At 50.0% G+C, this 14,025-nt stretch overlaps 1 protein-coding gene across 2 annotated transcripts in view; it reads right to left on the bottom strand.

Moving 5' to 3' along the window:
- LOC139060093 (glutamate receptor ionotropic, kainate 2) overlaps positions 1-14,025 on the bottom strand; it is a 636,178-nt gene that overhangs the window by 559,415 nt on the left and 62,738 nt on the right. The window contains exon 3 of one of the 2 annotated variants that reach the window (XM_070538906.1): positions 61-133. The exons of the other annotated variant lie outside the window; for it this stretch is intronic. The gene's annotated coding sequence lies outside the window, so the exon portion shown is untranslated. The remainder of the gene's footprint in view (positions 1-60; positions 134-14,025) is intronic. 2 annotated transcript variants of the gene reach the window in all.

Here is a 14,025-nt window from a genome sequence, read left to right on the forward strand (position 1 = left end):
AGTGAGTGAGTGAGTGAGTGAGTGAGTGATCCACCACCCTCTATCCCGACTCCGTCGTACCGCTATCCGACGACTGCCGCTGCTTGGTCGTCCAATGTTAATTCTGCATTTCACGTCTCCCGAAGAACAATCACTGCAAAGTGAAAATAAAGTGACATCTATTTTAGAAAAGCGCTTATCTCAACAGCATATGTGATGATGTGCCAACATAGCCGGAAGCATCATCATCATCATCATCATAATCATCATCAGTCTATGTTTATGTCCACTGCAAAACGAAGGTATCTCCCCACGATCTCTAATTACCCCCTCCTTGCGCTAGGTGATTCCAGCTCACGCCGGCAAATTTCCAAATTTCATCACGTTACCTAGTTTTCTACCGTCCTCGACTGTTTTTCCCTTCCCTTGATACCCATTCTGTAACTCTAATGGTGCACCGGTTATCTACCCTGCGCATTACATGGGTTGCCCAGCTCCATTTTTTTTTCCTAATGTCAACTAGAATACCGGCTATCCCCGTTCGCTCTCTGATCCATACCGCTCTCTCCCTATCTCCTAACGTTATGTCTTACATTTTTCGCTCCATCGCTCTTTGCGCGCTCCCTAACTTGTTCTCGAGCTTTTTTGTTAGCCCCCAAGTTTCTGCCCTATATGTTAGCACCGGTAGAAAGCAATGATTGCGCACTTTTCTTTTTCAACGACAGTGGTAGGCTCCGAGTCAGGATTTAATACTACCTTCCGTATGCAGTCCAACTCATCTTTATTCTTTTGTAAATTTCCTTCCCATGATAAAGGTCCCCTGTGAGTAATTGACCTAGATGAACGTACCCCTGTACAGACTGTACAGTTCGTGCGATACAGATGCGCAAGCTGAAATTTGGCAATATATCGAGCTCATATCGGGCTCAAACAAATTGCAAGCTACGACATTTTCAAGTAATGTTTCCCAAAACATTCTTCCTGAATTTTTACAACGCGCGTGATGCCGTGCGCACTGGCTGAGTTTTTTTTTTTTTTCGCTTGCTCTACTACAATCGCGTAAAGTGAACGGGATACCTTAGCAGAACCCACGAAACGCACCCCTGCAATCGCTATCGCTTCCAAAAGGGCTTCCAAACGTTTAAATACAGCCAATTCGCTACGAAAGAAAATTTGTCTGGTAAACGCTGATTGATCGCCGTTGCACCGTTGTTGTTCGTGCACTTCATGTCATGCATGCCGCTCGCTCGTAAGCTCTCTCTCTCTCCCTCTCTCCCTCTCTCTCTCTCTCTCTTTCCATCGCGGAAGATTAACGATGGGGCGCCGTACGCAAACTTTTCAATGGCCCGCCAGTGGTCGTCGCGGCGCCCTAAGCCCCGGCGGCTAGCCTGAGGTTCGCCTCCTCTGAACGCTAACGAAAACGGATCGAGCCCAGATTGCCACTTGGCGCTCAGATGCCCAGATGCACGCTTTGTGCAGTGCACCATCGCTCTTTGCTTGCTACCCGCCCAACCCCGTGCCACCGTTGCCTCTCTATTTCCCTCTTTCCAACCCGCTCTAGGCGCCGAGGACTAAACGAAAGTGCATGGTCGCCAGTGTCGAGTGTGACAACGCCAGCGCCGGCTTCCTCTGCCGCCGCCGGCTATAAGTGGAACACATGTTCCACGTGAGGCGGCAAGACGCGCGTATTTATTACGCGTTTACCTCGCGGGTCAAGCAATAGGGAGCGCGTTGGTGGAAGTCTGTGGCCGAGAGTTGAAACAATCGGCGATAATGGATGACTGAGTCGCAAAGATGTCAATGGTAAAAGAAAGATGAACGATTCGGGACCTTTCGCGTGGATAAAGGAAATTAGGCTCCCATAGGGCTGCGTACGCGGCCGTATATCATAAGCTCGACATCTGTCCACAACTCGAGCTGACTTATGCGTTAGCTGCTATCTTTCCACGCGGTGAAAAGTTGCATGGAAACGTTCCCTTTAAGGCAAAACTCAACGCCAGGCTAGCGTAAGCAGATTAAGTAATAACGCTACGAAACTGTGCATCTTGAACTGTAGCGCGAAAAAAGCGGAGCCCTGTTCCCTGAACTGAATACACTATTGCTACACTTGCAACGTGTCTCTGTCTCATCTGGTGTGTCTCTGTGATCTTATATGTGTGCGTGTGTGTGTGTGATCTTGAAATGCACATAAGTGTATTTCAAGCTACCGTTTCACGAACCTGCAGTTTAAGACACCAACTGCTCAAAAATTCTATTCGCACCACTTAGGAGTCAACAGCGCAAGACGCGCGACAAAAACCGAAAATATATGACCAACTTTTCCGCGTGCCTCATTTTTTACTCCTTCTCCAGTCTTGCCTTGGCGCTGTCCGGGAGCGGCTGCGACGTACGGTCAGACAGGTGCTTGATCGAGTGGCCGCTGTATGAATGGCCTCGACTTGAAGGGAAAGCTGGAAGGTCAGGCCGAGTGCGCTTGAGCACTCAAAGAGAGGTCAGCTATAGCAGGTCACAGGTCATTGACTCGGTCCATGCACTTTCTAACGCGATGGCATTTTACGCGGAATTCACCTAATTTGGAGCTATCATCGCCTGGCCTAAACACGTGGGCCAATTCTGGAGATTGTGCGCCATATGTTTAATATAAAACGTGGGTCGGTCATAGAGGCATTGCGTTATAGGTGGACTTCACCCACTTTGCAGGTATCTGACGGGAGACGTGGGCCGATCCTTGAGATACAGGAATAGTAAACTGGGCAGCTGTCAAGCTGTGCTGGGTCCAGTAATTGCTATACTGCAAAATGTAGTGCATAAGACAAACAGTATTGCGCCATATTCAAATAACCACATTACGAAAGCTTCGCTTCATACAGAATCCAGCATATGCGTTAGACCTGACTTCGTTGTACCTACGTAAAAATATATACCTCTCAAACTCATAAGAATGTTATCGCATACTTCGACAATTAGCGCTAGCTCAATTCTGCCAGCATTTGCTACGTGCCCCCCCCCCCCCTTTTAAGGTTAAAGATTTAAGTGGCTCATGGGTCGAAAAATCCGTTGTCCGGCGTTATCGAAAAATTCGTCGCCCGGCGTTATGGCACAAACATTCGGCAGCACCAAAATTGACGGGTGGCACCATTGATGGCCGAACTCACTACCATTGGTGGGAGTTGAAATCTCGACCTTTGGTGTTCATTAGAGCAAAGTTAACTAAGGCACTCCACCCCACGACCTTTGGTGGAAGTCGAATCCTCGACCTTTGGTGGGACCAAATTTCAATGGCACCAAAATTGATGGTGTCACCATTGATGGTCAAACCCATGAACTTAAGTGTTACTTATCTGAAGTTAATTAACATAGAATTAATTAGGACACTCGAACCCACAACCGCTGGGGTTACTTAAGGTGAAGTTAATTAATGTACAGTAATTAAGATATAGTTAATTAAGACACTCGAATCTTAGGACCTTTGGTGTTCGTTAAGGCAAAGTTAACTAAGGCACTCGATGCCACGACCTCTGGTGGGAGTCGAATCCTCGACCTTTCGTGGGACCAAAATTCAATGGCACCAAAAATTGGTGGTGCCCCCGTCGACGGTCGTACCCAAGACCATTGGTGGGGGTCGAAAACACGACCTTTGGTGTTAATTAAGGCAAACTTACCTAAGGCATTCGACTCCACGACCTTTGGTGGGAGTCGAATCTTCGACTTTTCGTGGCACCAAAATTCAATGGCGCCAAAATTGATGGTGACACCATTGATGGTCGAACCCACAAACCTTGGTGTTAGCTAAGCTGTAGTTAAGACATGGTTAATTAAGATATAGGTGATTAAGTCACTCGAACCCACGACCTTTGATGGGAGAAGACAATTAATAGGAAGTAGCAACGCATTCGAATGAGAATGCGAAGCAATTTAATGAATGTCTCGCGAGCGCGCACGCTTCCGCCTTCATCTTCTTTAGCGTATGCTAGACTCAACTTTTTTTTTAGATACTTGAGAAATGGTACCAACCCAGACAAGCTACGATTGCGAATACTTACACCCGATGTACACATTGCCAGGAGTCATGCAGAGCAGGCTTGCAACACCTCATTTGGAGCTGTGCAGCTTTTTCACAAGGGAGATCCAACATTCAGCATCTACTACACGGAGACATTAGAACACTAGGAATTGCAATGCAAACTAACCCTGAAACACAGAAAGCCACAGCGACATATGGCAGACAAAGTGGCCTGTTTCGAGTAGTGTAGAAGGGGTCGATCAGCCCATGTGAGAGCGGCGGAACTGAACATGCACCTGAGCCTGCATAAAGCGGAAGATCGCAGACTGAGATGAAGAAGTGTTTCAGCCAACAGTCTGGGTACCCACATTCCCTTCCCTCCTAATCCCCATCAGCGGCCTAGAGCCATCCCATTTCTTAAAATAAAGGCTTTGTTCATTCATTCCTCCAAGGTACAACTGCTTGCTTGCTTGTCGCACGCCATGCACTGAACTTAGCTCAGGGGGAGAACGATTTGTTTTTACCTATGAACAAGCACGTTGCACCGGCGACCTCGTATTTCACAGCGTAACCAAGCCAATTTAGATACGCCAATGAAACCCTGCGGCGAGCCATCGCTGGAAGTAAACGCTTTCCCTTCAACGCGCCAGTTCCACCCGAATCTGTTCAGCTGACGCGTAATCATCTTAGTGCTTCCAATGCGTTCTTTGGCGAAACGGGCGGCGGGTCGGAGTATTAGTGTCTTCTCTTAGCGCACAGTCAATCTGACACGGCTTATCTAGATCCCCTGTAACAGAACAAGACGCGTCATTTCTCATATTCGTCACCGCTCAGGCACGCGTGAAATGAAGAGTGGAAGAGAAAGCGACGTGTCGCAATTGGTTCTCTGTTCACAAAGCCCCGGATGTCACATCGGCGGTGGCGCGTACGGGCAGCTAGCCGGCTCTTCCGTTTTCCTTTCAGATTGCGCCTGGACTAACATCTCTCTCCTTTATTTTTCCTCCACAGCAGTAAGCGAGTGGAAATGTGGTCACAAAGAAAGATCATTTTGGAAAGAGTGGCTCTACTCTCGATTGTAGTGCATTGCACTCACGCGGAACGTACTCAGTGGGTGCTGCTTCGCAGTGAACGAGCGGCACGAAGTTGTGAATAGACGGGAAATGAAGGCGGTCGGCAAAGGGAGAAGAAAAAGGGCGTAATTTATATGGGGGCCGTCGGGAGTCAGCCCTCTGGTTAGAGGAAAACTGTCGCGCACGATTTTTTTCGGCACCACCGCTGATGATACACTATAGATGGTGCAACGACAGAAGCCGGCCCACACAATGCTAACTAACCCCACTTAGTAAGTAGCGGAGTGTGTACAGTGCTCTTTTTTTCTCTTTCAGTGCTCTTTCAGTGCTCTTTCAGTGCTCGTTCTCTTTTTTCTTTCACATCACTCGATTTTATTTCATTCTTCTCATCCAACGCCCACAGCGGGCAGGTCGTGGCGATAACATAGGCACAGTTCCACTCGGAACTGCAGACGAAACGTGAAAAAAATGAGAGAATCGAATTATTCTGGCACAGGTTTTTCGCCTGAGAAACACGAAGCTTTCAAGGATGATCGATTGTTTTGCCAAGGTCCTCAGCATTTCCAGGCCTATCTTTCGCACGCGTCTGGTTGACCTCTCTACCTTTCCTTGCTTATTTTCCTCCCTTCCCGATGGAAAGCTTCAAAAGAACAGCAAGAAAGCCGAAAAAAACTTTCGATATCTAGGAATAAGAAGTGGGCATCCGAATGAGCAGAATGAAACATTTCTCGTAGTCGCAGTTTCTTCGCTCGCGGCTTCGCACGCTTGACGTCGTTAAAGGAAGGAAATACGTAGCATTGGAGCAGTGACAGGGTTCGTTTCCCCACGATCGGGACACTACGTCTACTCCTGGAGTCCGAGATCGATGACTCTCGCGCGCAGACACGGAGCAAGCGGGAGAAACTGCGCGAAAGCTCCCAATAAGCAGCGATGCGAAAACCAAATGTTTTCAGCGAGCGACGACAGCGCGGAACGTTATTGCACTAGATCCACGGTCGATTGGCAAGCGCGGTTCAACGGCGGTCGGATTCCTTAAGCCGTTCTCTCCCTCTCCTTCCCTCCCTCCCTCCCTCCCTCCCTCCCTCCCTCCCTTCCTCTCTCTCTCTCTCTCTCTCCCTCACTTTCCGCATGAGGTTTGTACGAGCAACCGGTTCGGCGGCACGTCCTACTATTTGAGAGCGGCCCTTTGATGTCTCTTCGCGTGCACAAATGCACAAATCACATCTAAAGTTCCAGTCCGGATGGAGCGGTGGTGTCGAAACCTCCGCAGGACGATAGCGTCCTGGCGTTGGACGTTAAACCTTCAGTTGCGGTTTTGATCTACTTAGATGTCATCCAGGCGCATAGCATGTGAAAGCGGAATCAGGCATGAAAAAAAGATGGATGACGACGAGGCTTATACTGTGTGTATGTGCAGCATCATCGCACTATGCTGGTAGTTTGTATAAAAGGCATGCGTGCGTGTTTGTGTGCACGCGAGTGTGATGCGCCACAGTTAATCCTTTCACCTCGCTATTAAAGAATCTCTACTTCTTTTTCGATCTTTTTCGAACTCTTCTTTTAACCCTAAGGCTGCGAATAAACACTGACTCAAATATATACTAACTTATTTCTTGCTTTTGTTTCAGGAGAAGTTGCTGTCCCACAATTTGCGTTACGCATGACCCGTTACGTTTGTTCTAGGCAATGAAAAACACCCAAATTACGAAAACCGTAGGCCAGGTTCAGCATTCTTTATTGCTGCTTCCAGGCACAAGCAGTAGCCTGGTCACGTTTATGGGTCTAACAAAGAAAGCAGAAGAAGAAGAAAAGGATACAGAACAGAAGCCGCCAACATCCGCCGCCACATGGAGCCAGCGTAACAGGTTATTGCATTACGAGCGGCCCAGGACGCGGAGGCCTACAAATGAGCCAATTACTGCCTGCAACGCGCTAGTCTCTCTAATGTCAGTGCCTCTAACCCGCAAAGAAACGCCGCGCACGCGCATGCATTCTCACACTCGCAACGACGCACAAGAGGGCTCATCTCTGCGAGAATAAATGTGAACAACACGAGGCTTGCTCGGTATGAAGACAGAAGGGCGAGCTGCGTTCACTGCGTGACAAGCATTTTGTTTGCTCGCAGTTAGCTTCGGTGACTTAAACTACAGCCAGCGTGCGATGCGTTCGCTCTCAACGCGCTCGGCACAGGGTAAGGCTGCTGCCGTTGATACTGCGGCCTTGCCGGCAGTGCTTGCTTATCTTAGTTACGTACGCGCCGCGGTCGCCCCGTGGCTATGGCGCCGCAATGCTGAGCTCGAAGTCGTGGGCTCGATTGCGGCTGCGGTGGCCGCACTTCGATGGCGACAAATTGAAAAACGCTCGTGCACTTAGATAGCTTAGATATGGGGGCACGTTTAAGAACCCCAGATGGTAAAAATTAATCAGGAGTACCCCGCTATGCGGTGGAGCTTCAGCCCCCCCTCCCCACCACTCGAAGTTTTTTTGTGCTGTCATACACCACCGACCAAAACAACCCCTGGTGCCGGAAATCATTCGGGATTTTGTCTAGAAAGTCTATTTCACGCTCGAAAAGACATTTCGGCGCGTACATTGCGAATTCAGGTTGGATTTTGGGGCCATGCACCTGGAGTCACATAACGCAAGGAGCCGCACCAATCACAAAGTTTCAAGGGCGTTTTGATAGAGAGCAGGCTCGTCGTGGCATCTGGCGGCGGCCGCGGAACCTACGGAGCGCATGGATTTCAATTTCGAAACTTTATGGGTATAAAGTTCTTATAAAGTTTTGATGCGAACGGTGCATTGATATTTCCAAAGTCGTGCTTTAGATTTTCAGTTCCGGAACGTTGGCGGTTTAATCTTGTTATAAATATTTGGTGCCAAAGGTGCATTGACTTTTCCAAAGTCGAGCATCGTACCATACAACGAGACAAGCCAAATCAACACACTATCAAAAAAGTTGACACAGCACAAAGCAAGTTGGTGTTCTGTGGCGCGGTCCAACGAGACGAATCGTTGTGGGGGTTCATTTGTGCTGTCGTGCCACAGAAAGGAACATCAACATTTTCTTCACCTGCACCAAAGCATCCATGTCAAGACACAAATGCCAGCAAAGGTAACTACGTTCTTATTTATTTTTTCTACTTTTACTTCTGTTCCCGAGGACCACATTAAGCCTCTTCTATTTTCTTGTTCTCGCTGCCCGCGGGCTGCCAGAGTCAGCCAGAGCGCATGAGTTTTTCTCGTGATGCCCTGACAACCACACAGCGCACTTCGGTGCGCATTCGTTTTTCTCTGGCCAAGTGGATTTTGGCCTGGCAGAGTGCTGGACGCTTTCTGGCTAGCAGACGAGAAAAGGAAACAAAGGTCTCTCGCCGCCATCACTGTGGCGACTCGACGGATTGCAACGCGTTCACTTGAGGGCATCACCTTCACTTCGGTGTTGTCGCAACCTCTCCGGAAAGTGTTTTGTCTCGCCGGTGAAGGATACCGAGCAGTATGCGTATGGTTCTCTGTAGTTCAAGCACCTCACGTTTTCTTCAATATTCATTGGGTAGCCACATCAGGCACCCAATGTAGGCATTCGAATGTGGCCCACTCGTAGATTCCGCGGTGATATTTCATTGTGTGTGTATTTTTTTTTCCTTTCGGTGCCCGCGCCGAAAAAAAAAAGACATTGTTGCAGGGCAGTGAATTGTCGCATGGTGAAAGTTCGATTTTGTTACTTCTTCTTTTGCGGAGAGTAAAAGACCACGGGTCTCCTCAGTTGCCGGATACTCTTACTATATTATGACGTTAACAATTATATGGACAATCCAGGTGCATTGCTGCCGTCGCCGTCATCTTCCTAATGAAGTCCAAGGGCGATAACATCGTCACCGCGCTCCGCATGCTGTATGTGCGAGTTAAACCGCAGGAAAGGGGGGAGAGGGGGAGGGGGCAGGGGGAGCCGACGGTGGTGGCTCAGTCTTGTGTGCGCCAGGGAGAAAAGTGGGAAGGAAGGGTGCTGCCTTCCGTCGCGCGCAATACGTTGGAGAGAGTGGGAGAGGGAGGGCGGGGGGAGGCTTAGGATGCCGTGATATGGGAATCTGTGATTGCGCAACATGTTTATTTCCTTGTTTCACGCTTTATATACAGTGAAATTTTTTGGATACGTAGATTTATTGGAGACTTATACGTATATTTAAATATCTTGTTGCGAGGTTTTCTGAATACATGCAGTGAACTTTGTTTCCAGTGACACTTTTTTGCCCTTTATCAAGCTGTATCTTGACATATGTACATTCCATTATATCTTTGCATTTATATTGTATATATTGCAGAACTGCTGCTTTATGTATGTGCTATCTGTTGCGATTATAATTTCGCTTAAATTACAATACATGACCGGTGACAGCTGCTCCTGCGCAATACATTGTAATGTAGAACAGCGTCATTGAGATTTTTCCTTGGCGGTGTCATATTGTCACGTGGTGGGGACGTTAAGAACACAGTAGCAATACTGTGATAGACAAAACTAACTTTTATTGGGCGAACCTGTGCCCACAAAACAGGCTACACTTATAGCACAACGATAGCGGCGAACACGGTCGGCGATCGTCGAAAATCTGATCAGCGGGTCAAGCGCGTCGGCTTTTATACAGCAATCATCGAATGTTCCAGATTAAACGTTGGGACCTGCATGCCTTCTAAAATGTTCTACACCATTCGTGTCAAGCGATGAAATCAGATAACACAACGTTCGGCGACAACAGACAGCAGATAGAAGCATCGATAACTTTCCAGAAACTTCGGATACATGTAGGCGCGTCCCGCGCTGTGCGATAACATTTGTTCGGCGGCAAAACTTGTCGCCCGATAAAGACAAGTACACGTGTCAATACTCCCCTCTTAAAAAGCATCGTCCCGATGCTACAAAGAGAGCGAAACACAAAGGGACACTTATTAAACATAAGTAACAAAAGAACGAAAAGAAATAAAGTCCAAAGGTCAGTTACGCGAAGTGCCAAAGTTCGTCAACGCTGGTGGTACGGCTTGAGCCGCACAACGTGGACAATTTCAGGTCGTGAGCGGCGCCGCTGTGACAGCGAAATGCCGTCTGGCACGACCTCGTAGTCCAGTGCACCAATACGTCGGATGATCTTGTACGGTCCAAAATAGCGACGCAAAAGCTTCTCGCTCAGTCCTCGTCGGCGTATAGGGGTCCAAACCCAAACACGGTCACCGGGCTGGTACTCGACAAAGCGTCGTCGGAGGTTGTAGTGTCGGCTGTCGGTCCTCTGCTGGTTCTTGATCCGCAGGCGGGCGAGCTGTCGGGCTTCTTCGGCGCGCTAGAGATAGCGAGCGACGTCGAGATTTTCCTCGTCAGTGACGTGGGGCAGCATGGCGTCGAGCGTCGTCGTCGGATTCCTGCCGTAAACCAGCTTAAACGGCGTGATCTGTGTTGTTTCTTGCACCGCCGTGTTGTAAGCGAATGTTACGTACGGCAGGACCGCATCCCACGTCTTGTGTTCGACGTCCACGTACATCGCTAGCATGTCGGCGAGGGTCTTATTCAGCCGCTCCGTAAGACCATTCGTCTGCGGGTGGTAGGCCGTTGTCCTCCTGTGCCTTGTCTGACTGTAGTTCAGAATGGCTTGGGTGAGCTCCGCTGTAAAGGCCGTTCCTCTGTCGGTGATGAGGACTTCTGGGGCACCATGTCGCAGCAGGATGTTTTCGACAAAGAATTTCGCCACTTCGGCTGCGCTACCTTTCGGCAGTGCTTTAGTTTCAGCGAAGCGGGTGAGGTAGTCCGTCGCCACGATGATCCACTTATTTCCGGTTGTTGACGTCGGAAAGGGTCCCAACAAGTCCATCCCGATCTGCTGGAATGGTCGGCAAGGAGGCTCGATTGGATGTAGTAATCCGGCTGGCCTTGTCGGCGGTGTCTTGCGTCGCTGACAGTCTCGGCATGTTCTGACATAACGGGCGACGTCGGCGGTCAGGTGCGGCCAATAATACTTTTCTTGTATCCTTGATAGTGTCCGGGAAAATCCTAGGTGTCCAGCGGTCGGATCGTCATGTAGGGCGTGCAATACTTCTGGACGAAGTCCTGACGGGACAACAAGAAGGTGGTTGGCGCGGACTGGGGAGAAGTTCTTCTTCACGAGTAGATTGTTTTGAAGCGTGAAGGAAGATAATCCGCGCTTAAATGCCCTGGGGACAACGTCGGTGTGCCCTTCCAAATATTCGACGAGGCCTTTTAGCTCCGCGTCTGCCCGTTGCTGTGCAGCGAAGTCTTCCGCGCTTATCATTCCCAGGAAGGCGTCGTCATTCTCGTCGTCTTGCGGCGGCGGGTCAATGGGGGCGCGTGATAGGCAATCGGCATCGGAGTGTTTTCGTCCGGACTTGTAGGTGACAGTGATGTCGTATTCTTGTAGTCTGAGGCTCCACCGCGCGAGTCGTCCTGAAGGATCCTTTATATTCGCTAGCCAACACAACGCGTGATGGTCACTGACGACTTTGAATGGCCTGCCATAAAGATAAGGGCGAAATTTAGCTGTAGCCCAAACGATGGCGAGGCATTCCTTTTCGGTCGTAGAATAGTTGCCTTCCGCTTTTGACAGCGACCGGCTAGCGTAAGCTATCACCTGTTCGACTCCGTTTCTCCTCTGGACTAGAACGGCACCGAGGCCTAGGCTACTGGCGTCAGTATGGATTTCTGTATCGGCGTACTCGTCGAAGTGCGCAAGTACCGGCGGCGACTGCATGCGTCGTTTGAGTTCTTCAAATGCGTCGGACTGCGGTGTTTCCCACTTGAACTCGACATCACATTTCGTTAGATGTGTTAGCGGCTCCGCGATGCGTGAAAAGTCCTTGACAAAGCGCCTATACTAGGCACACATGCCAAGAAACCTACGCACTGCCTTCTTGTTGATGGGTTGCGGGAACTGTGCGATTGCAGCTGTCTTTTGCGGGTCTGGACGGACACCAGATTTGCTGATTACGTGGCCTAGGAACAGAAGCTCATCGTAAGCGAAGCGGCATTTCTCCGGCTTCAGAGTAAGCCCTGACGACTTGATGGCTTCTAGTACTGTCGCAAGCCGCTTGAGGTGATCGTCGAAATTCCCGGCGAAGACGACGACGTCATCCAAGTAAACGCGACAGGTCTGCCACTTCAGTCCTGCTAATACTGTGTCCATGACGCGCTGGAACGTTGCAGGTGCCGAACACAGTCCGAATGGCATAACCTTGAACTCGTAGAGGCCGTCTGGCGTGATGAAGGCGGTCTTTTCGCGATCCCTTTCGTCGACCTCTATTTGCCAGTAGCCAGACTTGAGGTCCATCGATGAGAAGTATTTAGCATTGCAGAGCCGATCCAATGCGTCGTCTATCCGTGGGAGGGGGTATACGTCTTTCGTCGTGATTTTGTTCAATCGACGATAATCGACGCAGAAACGTAGGGTTCCGTCCTTTTTCTTCACTAAAACAACTGGAGACGCCCACGGGCTTTTCGACGGCTGGATGATGTCGTCGCGCAGCATTTCGTCGACTTGTTGTCTTATAGCTTCGCGTTCTCGCGTCGAAACTCGGTAAGGGCTCTGGCGGAGTGGTCGAGCGCACTCTTCGGTTATTATGCGATGCTTTGCGACTGATGTTTGTCGAATCCTCGATGACGTCGAAAAGCAGCCTTTGTATCGTCGAAGCAGACTTCTGAGCTGTTGCTTCTTAATCGCGGGGAGACTTGGATTTATGTCGAAGTCTGGCTCGGGAACTACGGTCGTCGGGGTAGATGCAACAGAATCCGAGAGGACAAACGCATCGCTGGTTTCCTGAAATTCCTCGATGTATGCGATCGTCGTGCCCTTGTTGATGTGCTTGAACTCCTGGCTGAAGTTTGTCAGCAACACCTTCGTGTTTCCTCCGTGCAGTCGAGCGATCCCTCTTGCGACGCAAATTTCACTGTCGAGTAGTAGACGTTGGTCGCCTTCGATGACGCCTTCTACGTCAACGGGTGTTTCGGGGCCGACCGAAATGACAATGCTGGAGCGAGGTGGGATGCTAACTTGATCTTCGAGCACCCTCAAGGCGTGGTGACTACGAGGGCTCTCCGGCGGTATTGCTTGATCTTCCGACGGCGTTATTGACTTCGACTTCAGGTCGATGATTGCGCCGTGTTGGTTCAGGAAGTCCATGCCGAGAATGACGTCTCGTGAACACTGTTGGAGGATAACGAAGGTGGCAGGGTAAGTCCGGTCATGAACGGTAATTCTTGACGTGCAGACTCCAGACGGCGTGATGAGCTGTCCTCCAGCGGTTCGAATTTGAGGGCCTTCCCACGTAGTCTTAACTTTCTTCAACTGGGCGGCGATGTGTCCACTCATGACGGAGTAATCAGCCCCTGTGTCGACTAAGGCAGTGACTGCGTGGCCGTCGAGAAGCACGTCGAGGTCGGTGGTTCTTTGTCTGGCGTTGCAGTTAGGTCGTGGCGTCGGATCACGGCTGCGTCGTGTTGAACTGAAGTTGGAACGTCGCGTCGTCAAGTCGTCGTTCGTCGGTGTAGTCTTGCCTTCCTGACTTCGTCGGGACGGCGGCGTGTCGTTGTTATGTCGTCGAGATCGTTTCGTCGTCGTCTTCGTCGGCGGCGGAGGATCTTCGTCAGTTCGACGAACAGCAACCGCACCTTGTTACGAACTTGTACCGCTGCACCACGATTTCGGCTTTGTGGTCCCGTAGCGCTCGTCACCCGTTTCGTGACAGAGCGTTGGTAGCGATGACTCCGAGCCTGGCGTCGATGAGAATAACAAAAGGGACTTTATACATTATATACAGGTTATCATACAGGACATGAACGGGTCGGCACTGGGGCCGAGTGCTCACAACAAACGCGACTGTTCTCGCACGACGACGTCCGGCGAAAACGCGTTACACATCTCACCCCAGTCGGGAGCGACACTCTCTCCCGGTGGGGTCGGCAGATCCTGTTTTCGAGCG

Source organism: Dermacentor albipictus, chromosome 5, assembly GCF_038994185.2.
Source record: "Dermacentor albipictus isolate Rhodes 1998 colony chromosome 5, USDA_Dalb.pri_finalv2, whole genome shotgun sequence".
NCBI classification, from domain to species: domain Eukaryota; kingdom Metazoa; phylum Arthropoda; class Arachnida; order Ixodida; family Ixodidae; genus Dermacentor; species Dermacentor albipictus.